This window comes from Lissotriton helveticus, chromosome 7 (genome assembly GCF_964261635.1).
Source record: "Lissotriton helveticus chromosome 7, aLisHel1.1, whole genome shotgun sequence".
In the NCBI taxonomy this organism is placed as follows: domain Eukaryota; kingdom Metazoa; phylum Chordata; class Amphibia; order Caudata; family Salamandridae; genus Lissotriton; species Lissotriton helveticus.
In genome coordinates, this window is record NC_136068.1 from 622747597 (window position 1) to 622765135 (window position 17539).

Genomic DNA, 17539 nt, shown 5'->3' on the forward strand with positions numbered 1-17539 from the left:
TCAAAAACATTACATCTCCGACCGGAGACTGCGCAAGCGCAGCCTTTAGGTCCTCGACCTAAAAATGGCCTGTTAGTATCTGCGGAATCCCCTCTACCCCAGAATTACCATTACTGGGGTCAAGGTAAGTAACCAGACGTGGAAATAACACAGGGTATGAGATTTGAAGGAATAACATGTGGGAATCAGTGCTACCTCACCGATTATTGCAATTTTTTTCACTGGAGTTACACATAGAGATTTCAGCTACTTTTACCACACGTTTTGGTTCCAATGGGACATGTAATGCAATTATCTAGATTATCTTCAGGGGCGTATGGTAAGAATGGGTGAAAGGGCCCTATCACTCCTTGGGGAGTAATAAGTTAATGAGAATGAGCCCCGAGCTGCTGTAAATATATTGCACTTGCTGCTCCTTGACAAATTAGTTTCAATCTGTGTTTATTTTGAGGGAGAGGGGGTGTTGATTGAGCCCTGTTTATGTGTTAACTGGACAAGGTTTTCCTTGCCCTGGAGGCAAACGCCAGGGCAGTGACATCACACTGGTGGGTGCGGTGCAGATTTTCCTTTTGGGCGTTAGTTTCATGGCCTAGAGCGTGGTCTGAAGAGCTCCATTAATCTTAATATCCAGGGGTCGGGCAGGTCAATTGAGATACTGTAGGAGTGGGGTGTGTCTGTGACCTCTGCCTCAGCCACTACCACCTAGCAACACATATTGATGACCTTCCTGATGGGTAGGCTGGGGTCTAAGGGAGGAGCCCAGCAGCTTCCTTCAAGGTTAAGGAAAGAGGTATAGTCCGGGCACGAGTCGGGGGTACACGCGGGTGGACGTATTCCACCCACTTTTTTCACAGAGTGGACGCCGTCCACCCTGCCAAGAAATTGAGCCCCACTGAAAAAGATGCTGAATTCGTCCCAAACACCGGGACACCTTCAGCAGCGCCTAAACATTGTTATATGCTTTCGGTCACAACAACGTGCAGGCTAGGACTGGGCCGTCTTATTTCTGACTCTTGCTGGGCCCATAACAAAGGCCGAATTTGAGGGGCCATCAGGCCTCTTTTTGTTCGATTCTCCTGGCTGGCATCAGTCAGGACCCTCACACCTAGAAGCAAATGCAGCAGTGGGGAAAAAAGGCTCACACCTTGTTAGCACTTCACACACTTGAGAGGCTTCTCTTCACTTTGTTCAATTCCCTGTTAAGGAGATATGCATGCACTGTTAGAATATCAGATGTGTTGATCTTTCCCAGTATTTGCACAAAATAAATAGCATTTATATAGCGCTTACTACCTCTGAGGAGGCATTGTAATAATTTAAATATCACTATTTTGCCTTTTAAAACACTATGGCTAGAGGAAGCTTTACGCTGACAAAAGGTAAATTGGTTTATGTGAAGCTTACAAAAGTGTGAATCTTCTGCCTAAATCAGGAGGGTTTGCAAGTATACATGAAATGTGCTCAAATGTACTCACGAAAGACCTTAGAAATGTGCTTGGTGCTAAGTTTCCGAAGTCTCTAAGCAACATGTTATTTCCCCTCCAGCCTCCCTCCGGTTTCCATGCTGAAACCCAAGCATTTGAGGTTTGCCTATATTATTTTTAGCCAACATAGTCCATATTTTTAAAAAGACGTGTGTAAGAATCATTTAATAAACTAATGATGTAGCCCGGAGCCCCCAGCCATGTGCTCGGCTTCCATTGGAAAGAGGGCTTGTTGGACTTTGGCCCTTAGGGCAGGTTCACCCCTAGACTTTTTGCTGGAAAAGGGTGACCTGGAGATGGTGATTTTGGGATTCGGCGCACTTTCACTGTGTCCCAGGGGAAAGTGCGTGCGCACTCTGAGTGCATGTGCTGAGCTAGGCCTGCCCGCCCATAGGAATGCATGGGGAATGTATGTGTCCCTGGTAGTTCCTGATGCGTGGGGTGTACAGGCTTGAGTCTGGTATGTGTGAACTCGTGAGAGTGAATGCTGCGCAACGGTGTATGCAGCATGTATGTGTCTAGTAGCGAAGCGCCATTTCTAGACATGGCTGTACGTGTGCTGTGAGGGTGCTGGCGTGTGATTGGCTGGAGCTGGCTGGCATGCCAGGCTCCAGGAAGTCTGGATGGGTCTGCCCGGTGGTGAGTGGGAGATTAGCATGAGTGATGTGTGGGAGGAGTGTACCTGTGTCCTGGATGGGCTGGGTTTTCCCCACACAATGCTGGCTCCGCCCCCCTGTGGTGTGTCTAATGACCCAAGCCCTGCCAGTGAATAGAGAGGGTGGTTGAGGTAAACAGAGTACTCAAGAACCAGCTGCGACTGGTTCCGCCCCCACTCTACACCCTTGAACAAAGGAATGCACTGTATAAAAATGGGGCTGTGTCCCCACTGAAGTTGTTCTCTTCCAGGATCCTGAGGGGGCTGCTGCTGCTGCTGCTGGGCCAGAGGACCGCCACTTGGGCTGTCTCCCTGCCTGGAGACCCAGTGTGCTGGCTCTGGGCCCAGCCTTGCCCCCTGCCCCTTGAAAGGACTTTTTCTGGACTTTGGTCTGTCCTCTAGCGCTGGGAGCGCTGGAATTGCCTCTTAGCGCTTGGAAGCGCTTGCAGATTCCTCCTAGCGCCTGGGAGCGCTTTTGTTCTGCTATATCGCTTTGGAGCGCTTTCTTGTGGCTTGTAGCGCTGGGGAGCGCTTTATTTGCGGCCCTAGCGCTTAGAAGCGCTTTACTTATCGGCTAAGCGCTGGGAGCGCTGTCATTGCCCGTCCGCGGCTGCCCACGCCGCTTTTGCTGATTTCCGAGTCCCCTGGCAGGTGCCCACCCTGCCCGGGACATTGCCGCTGTTTCTGAATTATAATTTACCTCGAGGGAGGCCACCCCTCGGTAAATTAATCCCCCGCCTAGAAGTGCCTGAAACGGGCCGCCGCGCTGCCCGCGACGACCCGGAAGTGCAGGGCCCGTCGGCCAATCACAGCGCGGCCCCGGGGGAAGCGACCGGAAGTCCCGCCCCGCAGCCGCGACCTGGAAGTCAGGCAGGCCGGGGGCAGGAGAGAGGAAACCGGAAGCAGACGGGAGGCCACCCCGCGCTCCGGTAAGGACAGAAGCCGGTGTCTTTCCTTGTCTCCCCTCCCAGGCTCCCTAAGCGAGGGAGAGCCCAGGAGAGGGAGGGAGAAGTGTGGAGGGAGCCCCCGAGGAGCGGGAGCTCCCGTGCAGAGCCGCCAGAGACCGGTGAGTGCCCGCCCCTCCCCTTCGGAGCGCGTCCCTTGTGCTTAGAGGCCCGGGGGGCCTCAAGTGATTCCCGAGTCCCCAGGAGGGGGACTCCAACGAAGCCTGAGAGAGGCTCCAACGAGCGGGAGCTTTTCTGTGAGCCCGAGAGGCTCTGGGGCATTTCCTTGTGTCCTGAGTCCCCCGTGAAGGACATAGCTGCCAAGGTTTCAGATTGCTGTGTGTGACATTTTCATAAATGCAGTATAATTATGTGTGACATTTCAACAACTATGAGTGACACTTTGTCGCAACCAAAATCAAGCAATGAAAACGAGGAAAACATATAAATATGAGCAGTTAAACCCATTTGAGCAACAAGACATTCTAAGAAGATGTTAAAACTGCTGGAAAGCACCAGAAACTGAAGCACCTTAGTTCATATTGTTAAGCAAAACGAGGACTCAGGTCTGCACCAGTGATTTGCAGTGTGCGCCGTGTCACTACAAACAAAAGAATGCTTCTGTAAATTTTAGCGGTCAGTTATTGTAATGGGGTTAGATTATGTTTTTCAAAAAACGGCGCAGTTTGCTTGCTCACCTCACCTCATGTAGAGAATAGCATAACTGCTGTAGGGGAGATAAAAAGAGAGGGAGGCGGATAAGCACTGTTTTCATTGGTCTCCTCACTTCACTTGAAATCACACATCAATGTTCGCTGGGGTATGGAATGTAGCCACGGTGCACTGCAGACTCCACTACCAACATTTTTAGCAGGTGTTCTTTAATTTCTTCTGTTCCTCTGACTAACGTAAAATAAGCTTTACCCAATTGCTTTCTTGACTCCGACTGCTCCGTTATAAATCTGGCCTAATCAAATGAGTAAAGAGACATCCGTTTTATTTAAGAACACTGATAGTTTTACGAGTAGTTCAGAGGTTTCACTTACTTCAATTCGAGGCAGGAGACGAGCAAGGACGGCGCCATGGCACTAGGTACCTCCCCGGGCTGGGACATGCTCTCACAGCTGCAGGCAGTGGGCCTGCCTGCTAGCAGGCTCCGGTCGGGTCCGAGTTGGTTGACCCCTAGTCCAGGGGATCATGATTTTACTGACAGTACGGGCCGAAAGTGGCGAGCAGCAGGCATCTCTGCTACAGGACGGCAGCAGGCTCACAACTGAGTCAGCTGCCGCCAACGCAGTTGGGGCACATGGTGAGCCTCAGGAGGCCGAGGCAAGCCTGCGGAGGTGCGAGCTGTCACGGCGCAGGTCACGATGGCTTGCGCATAACATCATCAGCTAACAAGACTCAGCACGGACCCATCTAACTGTCCAGTGAACCCTGGCGCCAATTATGAAGGATGCACCAATTATTGCAGCGTGGCGGGCAGCGGCGGCAAACTAAAAAAAAACATAACTGCCACACACGCGATTATGGATACACTGTTGCAATCACATGACCACGTCACGTGAATGCCATGCCCCTGGCCGGTCTGCAGCAGCTGTGCTATAATGACTGGTTATCGGTTCAGCCAATGCGATAATAGGCCACCGGGTCGGCGCGACACTCCTGACCTGCCTACCTCACTAGACTATTGCAAGACACTTTGATAGCAGCATGCGGTCCGCCGCTGCGTGCTCATCAGGATTATTTGGCTAAGGCGGTATTTTCGGTCCTGCTCGTCTCTTCCTCTACACCGGCGGCGGTATCAAGGAGGCGCTACAATGCGTGACCTGGCATTTTATTGCAGTGATGCGGACCACTGCCCAAAAATGCGTTAGTATCACGCCTGAAGCGTGATACTTGGCAGTACTGGAAGGACTCCACTCTCCGGCTGCATTTTCTTGCGAGCCCTGAGATGCTCAAAGATGGCACAATTGTTTTATGAGCCCTGAGAGGCTCTAGGGGGCATATCTTTGTTCTGGGGCATAGAGCCCAGTGAGGCTCCCACGTTGGCCCCAGTATTGTCTCACACAGCTGCCCAGCACTTCGTGGGCAGCTGCTCCGTTTAGGCCCTGACATTGGGACACATGGACAGTCACAGGTGGTGACTTGTGAGATTGGCGCAATTGTTATTGCTTACACCTCTGAATGTATTGTGATGCATCATGTGTTTTTCCCCTTACACCTCTGAATGAATGTTATGCATTGCATCATGTGTTTTCCTCTTACACCCCTACAGGTATTGTAATACATAGGTGGTTGTTTTCTCCCTAGTACAGGTGGTGCTAGTGAGATCCTGGTTACCAGTAATTACTGGTTGTGCGCTCTATTGTTATATTGTGTGCTATTTTGTGCTAAAGTAATTTTACTTTCTGAAAGTGCTACTTCTGATTCCTGACAGTGGTCCAGGTGGCCCTGTCTTGTACATATCCCTTGTAAATTCTGCCCGTGCCTCTGGCACATTGTAAAGTGTGTGTTTTATCTAATGTGTTTTGGTGTAATACAAAGGCTATTTTTATATAACCTTGTGTGGAGTTTCCTTTGTGGTGGGCCTTTGGTTGTTGTTGCTGGGGTGCGTGCGCGAATACTTAGCCTACATCGCCTCCAAGTTTAGCCTTGCTGCTCGCGCCACGTTACCTAGAGGGTGAGTAGGGGTTATCTTGGCGTGTAACTCCCTTGCCCTGACTTGGGAGTGGTGGTCTCTGACTGACTTTGGCGAAAGCCCTGGCCAGCCGGGGATCCCATTTCCAACAGGGCTGCTACAGTTACTTCCCTACTCTGTACACAATCACATGTCACTTTCTCCTACCCTCTGGGGGGGCTTGGGAGGCCTGTGTGCCTTAAACAGAAGCACTGCTGTATTTTTTTGTTTTAAGGGTGCAGTTGTTTTGGAATCTCCTATCCTAAAAAAATAGTGAAGTGTCAAATCTTGGAGACACGTTTCCCATTTGAGAAACCCTAATAAGTGTGCCAATAAATTAACCGTGGTAAAACCACCAGTGCATGCTTTCCGCACCAGGCGCCAAGAGATCTGAGTTATGTTTAGTGTAATCTAGTGTAGAGGGTTGACGTGCCTGCTGCAAATCACAACAGGTAACATGCAAATCACAGAGTATAGCTCAGTGAGTTACTGCTTTTGTCTCAGAGATCCTTTTGTTACTTACAGTTCAAAGGTTACAATCCTAATATAACACAGGTAGCTATGCATGAACACCAAACAGCTGCATGCAAACAGCAAGGCATAGGGTTAGTACCTTATAGTCCCCCGCCCAATCGTTTCTTAGTCTGAGGTTGCTAAAAAAGGTGTTTCTTTTGGATGCTAATACATTCTTATCAGTATAAACAACCTAAATCACTGTGCTGCGTTGTAAATCCCAAGTTTGTGTTTCTCTCAACCATGCAACTGGTATGGATGACTATTCACTTCTACACCTTGCCGTCATAATGGTCTTACATAACATTTCCTATGCATTGATTTACACACTTAAAAAGATGCATGGTCTCTATAATGTGTGATTGAAGTAAATCGCTCTGACGCCCGATATTGGGATACAAAGCGCTATAAAAGAAATGAAATGCATGTGATAGAGGGGGCTATGGATAGATGAAGGTCACAGTTGGAGGATGGAAGTGAGGGAATCCATGGAGAAGATGATCATTGGGGGAAGGAGGCCACCAATGAAGATTGTTGCACCTGGTGCCATCAGAACAAAAGCCGGCCTTGAATACAGGTAGTTCTCTCATCAGTTGCCACTCAGCAGTGCTGAGGGCTCAGGCAAGCTGCAATGGATGTTGTTCTGGGTAAACACTTGTCCAATGCCTGCCTTTTCATATTTATAGGCAAAAGAAACGGTTGATGGACAGAGTGCTGGACAAAGCAAGCATTCACCCCCAGTACCAAGGATCTGGGTTAAATCCATCATTCTTTTGCTCACCACACCACCCCAGTTTGGACCCAGCCATATGCAAATCAGTCTTGACCCTGTTCCTTGTAGGAACAGTCCAGTCCAAACTTTCAAGCCAGGTCCTCCCTGGAACCGGAAACAAGCATCACCCTTCATCAGTCAGGCTATCGTGAATCCAGTGGTGTAGTGAGCACGGGACCCACGTCTGGGCATACCCTTCCCACTCAGGGCGACATATGCAAAAGAAACAATTGATGGACGGAATGCTGGATAATGCAAGCATTCACCCCTAGCCAATGGATGCAAGCTAGCCTGGCTGATGAGAGCTGTTAAAGAACGATGATGGAATCAACCCAGATCAGTGACTGTGGGAGAGTGTCTGAAAAGTTTCAGCGCTCCGTCCATCATCTCCTTCTGCTTGCTTTGTTCGCCCTAAGTTGGCAGGGTACACCCAGATGCGGGTCCCTTGCTCACTTTGCCACTGGATGCAAGCTAGCCTGGCTAATGAGGGCTGAGGGCTGTTAGCCAGAAACCAGTCCCAGGATGCTTGTTTCTGGTCCAGGGAAGACATGGCTTGGCAGTTCCGGCTGGACTGTTCCCATGAGGCACAGTGTCAAGACTGATTTGCATATAGCTGTGTCTGAACTGGGGTAGCGAAGTGAGCTAAAGAACGATGATGGAATCAATCCAGATCCGTGACTGTGGGAGAGTGTCTGAAGAGTTTCAGCGCTCCGTCCATCATCTCTTTGTGTTTGCTTTGTTTACACTAAGTTGGCAGGGTATGCCCAGACATGGGTCCCATGCTCACTTTGCCACTGGATGCAAGCTAGCCTGGTTGATGAGGGATGTTAGCATGAAACCGGTCCCAGGATGCTTGTTTCCGGTCCAGGGAAGACATGGCTTGGCAGTTCGGGCTGGAATATTCCCATGAAACACAAGGTCAAGACTGATTTGCATACAGCTGTGTCTGAACTGGGGTGGTGAGGTGAGCTAAAGAACGATGATGGATTCAACCCAGATCTGTTACGGGGCTGGGTGGAGTGTCTGAAAAGTTTCAACGCTCCGTCCATCATCTCCCTAAATTTGCTAAGTTGTAAAAAGGACATAGCTTTTGTGGTAACTTAAGTATAATTGTCAGACCCTGAGGCAGGTATGCGCCTACAGAGGTTGGGCCAAACTACATTTCCCAGAGTTCATCCTTCCGGGAGGCGGGATCCCTATATCTGCCACGTACACGCAGGAGACGCTGTATGTGATTTTGGTTGTTTCCCGGAAGGTACCGTAGCTGAGCGGTTGCTCCGCTACTCGAAGGATTTTCGATTCTGTTTCTTCGGGCTCCCGTTGGGTCTTACGTTGAGACACGGAACTACGGCCTGATTTGTTTACGGTGTGCTCTGAGCCTGCTCGGAGTGAACTTGGTGCTTGACTCGCAGAGGACGGGAGACTGCAACGGGAGACATCAGGCTATTTACGGAAGGGAAGTGGTGTGCGGACGAGCGTAACCTTCTCCTTCCAACTTTTCTGTTACAGTGGCGGCTGGAGCCGAGTGCCGGATATTTTTGCTTGCTGGGTAGGAGTCCAGACATTGAGCGCTGGATTCCCTAGCAGGTTTGCCATGTCTGCGGATCTTTAGAGGGAACCCAGTTCTACGAGGAGGCAAGGAATCATCTCTGAGAGTGTCCATCGAAGAGGAGATACTGTGTGCATTTTTGTTCTATGACTACTGGATTGTTTTGAAGATATTCTTAGGGACTGTTCATTTTTGTTTGTTCTGGAAATACTCTGTTCTTTTCCTTCTAGCGGGACATAGTGTGGTGAGAGGCACCGTCTGTGCTTTCAACAGTATGGTGCTTCCTGGGATTATGATCCTTTAACCCATGAACTATTTTTTCCTTTGGTTTTGGCTATTTTTGTTCAATCAGTTGGGTGCAAGACATAGGGTATGTATGACGGTGTGTGTGCTCTGATGTTTTGCTGTTGCTCTAATGGATGGACTAGGTCTGAGATAATTGTGCTTGGCTTTTGTAGGTACCAGTCCAGGTTGTTCCACGATAAGAGAGGCAGCCAGTTACAGAAAAGCCTCCCTGTAGACCTTGGAAATTATACTTACTGTCAGTGACGAATTATTCAAGGTATGTGGAGCAAGGGTAGCGAGAAAATATGAGAGTAGTTAGACTGTTGACTGAAAAGTAATTGTATGTTCCTTGTATTGCAGGTATCCCTATTCCCACGCTGCACCTTCCCTATCCCTCGCCTGATCACCTCAATACTCTGGATACTCTATTGTCAGAGTTGGGGATGCCAGGAGGTGGACCCCTTTGAGCATCGCCCAGATCCTGAGGAGTTATTGTGTTTTCAACAATAATATCTAAAACTTCAACCACCTATTTTCAGTCTGTCTAATGCCTTTCTCAGTGCTGCATACCACAGAACTTACAAAAGAAACCCCTCAGTAGTTTTCTGAGATAACGACATGTAGTTCTACAAAAACGTGATCTTGATTTCCATCATTCCTGAAATTTTGCATTGATTTTCCAACTCATTACAGAAAACAATGCCTAATCAAATGATTGTAGGACAAGAGAAATAATTAAGCTATATGCAGAAATTCAGGCACTCAAAAAGGTAATCAAAAGCCACCCTCAAACTTAAACCAAGGTGTTAGAAAAGGGATTTCTAGTTGGCTAAGGCGTGCGCCAAAGCCAGGAAGAAACCACCACTCTAGTCAGGGCAAGGGAGTTACACGCCAAAATAACCCCTGCTCACCCCCTTGGTAGCTTGGCACGAGCTGTCAGGCTTATCCTGGTGGCCATGTGTAAAGCATTTGCACATGCACACAGCAACAACATCCCAGGCACACTACAAAGGGAACTCCACACAAGGTTATATCAAAAAACAGCCTTTGTATTCTCATAACACATTAGAATAGTAATCACACAATATACACTGTGCCAACTGGCACTGAGCAATCTTCACAAGGGATTATATACACATGACAGGGCGACATGGACCACTGTCAGAACCATCACAAAGCAAACTTAGTAAAAGTAAAACAGATCATAAACGTACAACCAGTAAACACTGGTGATCACTGTACTTAGCATCAGCCTGTAACATAAACTACATTATGCATAGTATCACATCAGGCGCGAATTACATTCTGCACCAACCTCACCAGCATAAACACATTATGCAATCATCTCACAAGTCTAAACACATTAGACCCTAACCTCCTAAGCATAACTCACATTAGGGGCATAAATCACACAGTGAAACATAATCTCACTAGCATAAGCCATAATATGCAAAACGACCTCATAATCATAAAAGACCACATTTAGAGGTATACCACAGGGTGCGTAAAACATACTACACAAATTACATTTCCTAGCACCACATCACATTAGGGCCTGGCGCCCTACAATCCCAACAGACCTCCTGACCAACTGGCCATCTCAAACAGGGGCTCAAATGCCAAATGTCCCAAAAGTCAGGGAACGCTGCCAAAGCAGCGAAAGTCAATGTTGTGTAATCTGCGCAGACCTAAACGTTGCAGCTGCCCACTACTTGCTGGGTAGCTGGGAATATAAATTGAGGGCCTAAAAGGAGCAGCTGGCACTACGTGCTGCACAGCTGTGAGTCACACCTCAAGGCCTGGCACTCAATGTGCCCTCTGAACAATTAGGCAAAATGGGCCCTGGCAGGGCTGTGCCCTCGGGGCATCACTGGGGCTTCTTAAAAACACATAGCCCATATTTGGAGCGCACTGGCGCTCAATACCACATGTGCCCGCAAAACGTCGCAGCTGCTCTCTAGCAAGCGTGGCAGCTGTAAGTTAAAGTAGGGGTTTGGCACCGGGACCCTCTGGCCCCCCACGGGGCTTCTAAATACATTTTGCCCCCATGTTGGAGCGGCCCTCTACTAGGCGGGGCAGCTAGAGAAATAGGCAATTGCACCAAGTGTGCCTGAGGGGCCCAGTTCAACAAGCTCCTCCTGGGCACAAGACACTCTCCCCTTTGTGTACCTTCCACAGCCCCCAATCACCGGGACTGTTCTGGAGGCTGGACTCTGCTCTGTTCTTTGCCCAGTCCCTCTCCTGGGACCAGGACTTCGGCATGGAGACTGCGAGGCTTCCGGTGGTCCAGGCCTGCAGCACCATCACGCCCCCCTCGATGTAGAGGGACGACACAGACCTCGGCACTTCACTTGCGGCACCGAGGCGCCCTCTTCACCACGGGAGCCCCGTAGGAGACAAGGGGCAGGCACTGCCTGCACCGGCTGCCTCTCTCCACCCAGGCCCCCTCCCGGGACTCGGTGATTCTGGGGGTGCGAGGCTTCTCCCTTCAAAACGGAAGTCCTGCCCCACATCAGGCAGCACATTCCTTGACTTCCAGTTTTGCGGCACACGCCGCGGCGGTGATTTTACCAAAGTAGGCAACTAATGCGGGGTAGGCACCCGCAAATAAAGTAACGCATAAGCGGGGTGGGAACCTGCCAAAAATAGCATGAGTGGGGTGGGCACACTCTCTCCACAGTAAATGTGTTGATGCAGGGTGGGCACCCGCAATAGGGCATCACGGGGATTCCCTCACGCCAGGATTCCCTCCAACAGGACGAGCAGCTCAGCACTGCAAGAACCCATGCATTCCTCCTTCTTTGGGGAAAATTAGAACACTAAGCATAGCGCTCACAGGGCGCTGGAAGCACAAGAAGTCCTGGAGGCAGAAAGAAATGGAGCACGCAGTTCCCAGCAAAGGAAAATCCTCCAGTCATCACAGGCAAGGCAGGGCCCAGGGAGGCAAGCCCTCATGGCAGCCCCCCCCCCCACCGGGTCCCAGCAGCAGCACGCCCTCAGCAGGAACAACACACAAAGAGTGGTACAACTTTATGGGGACACAGCCCCTATATTTATATTAGAAAACCCCTTTGTCTCACAGCATAGGGCTGGGGGGATACCAGTCAGAACTGGTATAGGGGAGCTTTGGAGCACTTTGTGGTGCTCAGCTCCTCTCTCCTTTGTCAAGTGGGGGCTAGGTGCTCAGACGCACCACAGGGGGTGAAGCTGGCATTGTGGAGGGAAGGTACAGTCCTATTCTGGTCCCAGGTGCAACTCCTCCCTCCCATCTACATGCAGATCTCCCTATTCACCACTGGGCAGACCCATCCTGGCTCCTGGAGCCACCCACATCATTCAGCACCTGTCATCACAAGCCAGACATGCAATTCACATCGGGCAGGCAGACACACAGTCCACAGAAATGCCAACTTCTAAAAGTGGCATTTCTCCACCAGTCACCATAAATCTGTGCACACCATTGCCCAACATTTATCCTCACAAGTTCATACATACTAAACTCACCCCTGCACTCCTCTCATACCAGAAACTACCAGGGACACACACATTCCCCATGCATTCCTATGGGAGGGCAGGCCAGTCTCACCACACATACACAGAGAGCGCATGCACTTTACACTGGACCACAGTGCTAAAGTGCTCAGAGGCCTAAAATCACCAACACCAGGTTACAGAAAAACGCTAGGAGAACGCTGATTCAGACTGCAGCAAAATTGACCACGTACTTGCCAATCAACTGTATCTAAACCATTAGGCCTACTTTAAACAGTTTAAGGATCATGTCCATACACCCTGTTAAGTTGTTGGACCTTGGCCCACATGCTGTAAGAAAGACAACACGGATACATGGATATGGTATTAGCAACTAGCCACGAGCACGTGCACTCGGGCTCTTTTATTCGCAGGGTCTCCTGACTGGTGATGCCTGTGTTGTATGGGGTGTGGATGAGAGTGTGGGCCAGCCCTCGAGGGAGTGGCTGGCAGAAACACTAGACTGTGTCCAGTAGGACACAACATTCCTCCCAAATGTTATTAAAACGAAAAGCAACAAACAAGAGTCCAACTTATGGCAAGGAATAGGAAAACAACTAAAAATAACTGAAGTCTCACATTTCAGAGATGTAGTTTGGAGGACAGAGGTGGACAGGTGCAACTGGGAGCATCCAGACATCTTAGCACATGTCCATACTTTAACCAGGCATATCTGGACATGAACACGGTTCTGATGAAATCCAGACCTTTCAGCTTGGTGTCAGTTGAGTGATGGTCCACCTATGTGATGTTCGTCGGTCCAGTGTACTCTTGCTGTGAGGCAATTAGTGTCTTATAGTTCAAAACTAGGTGCATCAGCGGGCGTAGGTGGAGTCCATTGTAAACACCTGATGATAATGTCGCTTGATCCCTTGATGACAGTCTCTGCATTCTGTGACCTGTTGAAGTCTTGGTTGGATGGCTGACTTCCTGGAATCCATTGGTGGGGTAATGTAAAGTATATCTCTCACTCTTGGGGAGGCCCCTTGGATGCGTTGCCACGGGACTGCTTATGGGCTCTGACTCCGGAGCCACCGCCTAGTCACTCGTGCAACTTCAGGGGTGGATGTATCCTGGTCATAACATGCTCTCGCTACCAGGATCCGGATGTACGCCAGGTAAAACAAATGGTCACTGTGTCTTCAGATTGTCGCTCTGTATAGCAATGGTGCAGGACTTGTCATGGTACTTGATGCTCCAGGGATGGTAGTGATGCACATGATAAACAATGGAGTGGCTGCCATGAGACGACTTGTACAACAGGTGGTGATGACTGGCAGTGAGTAGGGGTTACTGTCAAATCTTTGCAGTCATGATACTTGTCGGACACTTAGGGCTAGATGCAGGTGGGCTAATACAGATCGGTAACTGCTGAAAAACAGTACATTTGCCGTTACCGACCGGTATTTAGCCCTTTGCGATGTAGGAGGCTGGATTTAAGGATTCTGTAATTTACCGATTCCTTAAATTAAGGAATCGGTAAAATACCGATTCCTTAATTTAGGGAATCAGTAAATTACCGAATCCTTAAATCCTATGTAGGGAGCACTCAAATGAGTGCATTTTTGGTTTAAGTATTTGGTATTTACCACCAACTACAAGTTGGTGGTAAATACCAAATACCTTTTAAAAAGCAATTTTGTGCTTTTTTATTTAAAAGTGCCATGTGGCAGACATACATGCCCTTAGGGCATGTATGTGTGCCACATGTGCACACATGCACCATTCAGGGGTGCAACAGGGTGTCAATGTGACACCCTGCCACCCTTGAATATGCTCCCTCTATTACCGATTCTGTATTTACCGAATCAGTAATAGTGAATGGCTTCCTATTCATTCCTACGGGCCTCCAGGCCCATAGGAATGAATGCGAAGGGGATTCCTTATTACCGAATCAGTATTACTGGTTCGGTAATAAGGAATCTTACTGAATTGGTAAAATGTACCGAATTATTTCCTACATCACAATTACCGGTTCTTAAATACCGAATCGGTAAAATTCGGTATTTAAGAATCGGTAATTTGTGATTACCTACATCTAGCCCTTAGTGCAGCTCTTCTTACTTGGCATGTGTGTAAGCAAACAGGAATGCCCTTTCCTGTAAGCAGCCAGCGACAGGTGGCTGGACGGTCACTGAGAAGAATGACATCATCGTACCCCAGTGACTGTCGTATCTTAGAAGGTGCATTCAGGTGATGGTACAGTACTCGCTCTGGTCCCCTTTTGTTGACTTCTACTGCGCACCTTTTGTCGTCTGCTAGCCTGGGATAGGATTGTCACCCTCCTATCTCTCCACTCCTTTTCTTCTGTCTCAGAAAAGTGGTAAAAAGCCATGCAATGCATGTTCTGTCTGTACATGCTCTGAAATGTGGCAAAAGGCCACGCAATGCAGGTCGCTTCAACACCTGCTCTGAGGTGTGGCGAAAGGCCACGCAATGCAGGTCGCTTCAACACCTGCTCTGAGGTGTGGCGAAAGGCCACGCAACGCATGTTCCTTCTATACATGCTCTGAAATGTGGCGAAAGGCCACGCAATGCAGGTCGCTTCTACACCTGCTCTGAAATGTGGCGAAAAACCACGCAATGCATGTTCCGTCTATACATGCTCTGAAATGTGTCGAAATGCCACGTATTCTCACAGGGACCTCCTGCTCACTCCGTCGTGTTCTTTGGACCTCGCATCTTCTCCTGTCACGGACCACTCCCCGGTCCGGTCCTGTCAAATAGAACTGGGCATCTTCTTCAGGTGTGTCAGTCATTTCAGGGATGGCAGTGGAGGTAAGTGTGCTTTGATGGATCCATTCTGTGGTGCCTTCCATACCCTTCTTCTCCCCGACAGAGTATTCCGGCTGTAACTTAGGATCGTTGTGGGAGGTAAGTGTCTCCCTTCTCTTTTGCAGTTGTGGCAGCCTGCCACTAGGTGTGTGGCGATCCCCTCATGCCTGTAATGGACCGATGCACACCACAGTCTTAAGGCAGTATTGGAGGCTCTCTCTGAATGGTCTCTGGCCCACTGCTGGGCGATGGTGGTGCAGGTAGGGTGACCACGATCTCTCTTCTTCCTGCGTTCGGGCCACAAAGGGCCCCTCTCTCCTCTGTGCTTTGCAGATGGCGGGTAATCTTCGCTCAAGGGCATTGCTCTTCCACTTGAGGCTGCGACATCATGACATTTGATCCTGCCTTGGTTTCTGCATGCTTGGCAGGGTTGGTAGTTCCTTGTGAAGTTCTCATTGATGGCCCAATGATGGCCTTTCGGTGCTGGAATGGCTGGCTTCCTAGCACGGACTCCTTCATGCAGCCATTCATTGTCAATGGGCCCCAGTGAGTATTCGCTCAGTCTTTCACATATATTGCACATGATTGCTAGCACTCTGCCTGCATTGTCACTCTTGCTGTGGCTCGCAACCAGGGCCCAAGCAGTATGTTGCTGCTTTGCTGAGGCAGCTTGCAGGGGCAGGTGGTCGCTATCCTGGGGCGTGCACTGCTCTCTTCGCTCTGCTTTTGGCCTGCAGGTACCTGGTTCTGGTGGGAAGAATGGTGCAACCTACTTTTTGTGCTGGTGTAGGCCGTACTGTAGACGCCTTTATCTTTGCTGGTTGAGGAGAGTTGGTGTTGCGTCTTGCATGCAACCGTAGATTTTGTCTACTCTGACCGTGGGGAGGCTACTAACTAGTTCACAGGGGTGCCGTCTGCTGGGGCCCTGTGTGTCCGCTCTTTCCTGCAGTGGTGGCATCCTGCCACCATAGGTCACAAAGGATCTTCTTCCTCTTTCAGGAGAGTCAATAATTATGTATTTTTTTAGTTCCCCGCCAATGCAGCTTTCTCAGCTGGGGCAGCTTTGGGCTCAGGAGTTCTTAGCGGGGTAGTATCAGACATGGAAACAGTCTTGATGGGGCTGGCATCCTCCCCTTCCACGGTTTATTTTTCCACTTTGCAAAAACAACATGGGGCTAGCTTTCCCTTTGCAGTATCAGTGTGCCCCAGCAGTGTGTCCTGGTCACGTACTGTATTTTCCATTATCTCTCTTGAATGGGTGCGGTACGGCTGAATGGCCACTAGGTGGCACTGTAGCCTTTCGTAGAGCTTGGGCTGCTTTCATAAAAGGACTCGACCTCAGTAGCTTGGTGGAGGCTGCGGGCAAGTGTTAGATTGCTAGGCTGCAACTCCTGCAGGCTGGCTAGCCACTTCATGCATCAGGCAAGACGTAGGGGCACTGAAGGCACGCGCAAAGCAAAACGACTTGTACCTGATATTGGATTTACTGATAGGGCCATCTCATTTTACAGTCACCGCTGTGGTGCAACTAACAACTGATAGTTGGCCCAGTAGCCATTTGTAATTGCTTTTATATAGCGCTTACTACCCCTGACGAGGCGTTGAAGCGCTTTTTAGGCGAGTAGCACGCTACTCCAGGACCCATAGAGGATTAGTGTTGAATAAGTATAGTGAAACATGCAAGTAAATCATAAGTGGAGGATAGGTTAGTCATTTATTTGTTTTCGGAAAGATAGAAGAAGGATAGAAGAGGAAAAAAAAGGTTTGTATTTATATAGCGCTTGTTACCCCTGATGGGGTGTTGAAGCACCCTACTCTGGAAACCCATAAAGGATTAGTGCTGAATAAGTATGGTGAAACATGAAAGTAATTTGAGTGGTGGATATTAGTCAGTTATTTGGAGTGAGAAGGGTAGTGGAGGGATAAAAGGGAAGAAAGGTTTACATTCATGTAGCACCTGTTACCCCTGAAGGGTGTTGAAGTGCTTTTCAGGCGAGTAGGACGCTACTCTGGAACCCATAAAGGATTAGTGTTGAAAATTAGTATAGTGAAGTATGAAGTCATTTGAGTGGTGGATATGTTATTCAGTTATTTGGATAGAGAAGGGTAGGTTGCGGGATAGAAGAGGGAAAGAGGTTTGTATTTATATAGCGCTTGCTACCCCTTGATGGGGTTTTGAAGCGCTTCATTGGCGAGTAGCACGCTACTCTGGAACCCATAAAGGAATAGTGGTGAGTTAGTATAGTGGAATATGGAAATTGAGAAGACAGCTTCATTAATACTGCAATGCATGTGCCAGGGGTTTTCCTCTGTGTTGGTGCAGGGGGGTTGAACCCATGCAAAATGTGGCA

The 17539-nt window shown here is 49.2% G+C and overlaps 1 protein-coding gene and 1 long non-coding RNA gene across 6 annotated transcripts in view; one reads left to right on the forward strand and one right to left on the reverse strand.

Annotated features, from left to right (window-relative positions):
- The window catches only part of LOC144768846 (uncharacterized), a 285224-nt gene that overhangs the window by 52417 nt on the left and 215268 nt on the right, over positions 1-17539 (reverse strand). The window lies entirely within an intron of this gene.
- The window catches only part of PRR14 (proline rich 14), a 489848-nt gene continuing 475318 nt past the window's right edge, over positions 3010-17539 (forward strand). For 3 of the 5 annotated variants that reach the window (XM_078652836.1, XM_078652834.1, XM_078652837.1), the window contains exon 1: positions 3010-3205. The gene's annotated coding sequence lies outside the window, so the exon portion shown is untranslated. The remainder of the gene's footprint in view (positions 3206-17539) is intronic. The other 2 variants (XM_078652832.1, XM_078652835.1) reach the window with 2 other exon arrangements.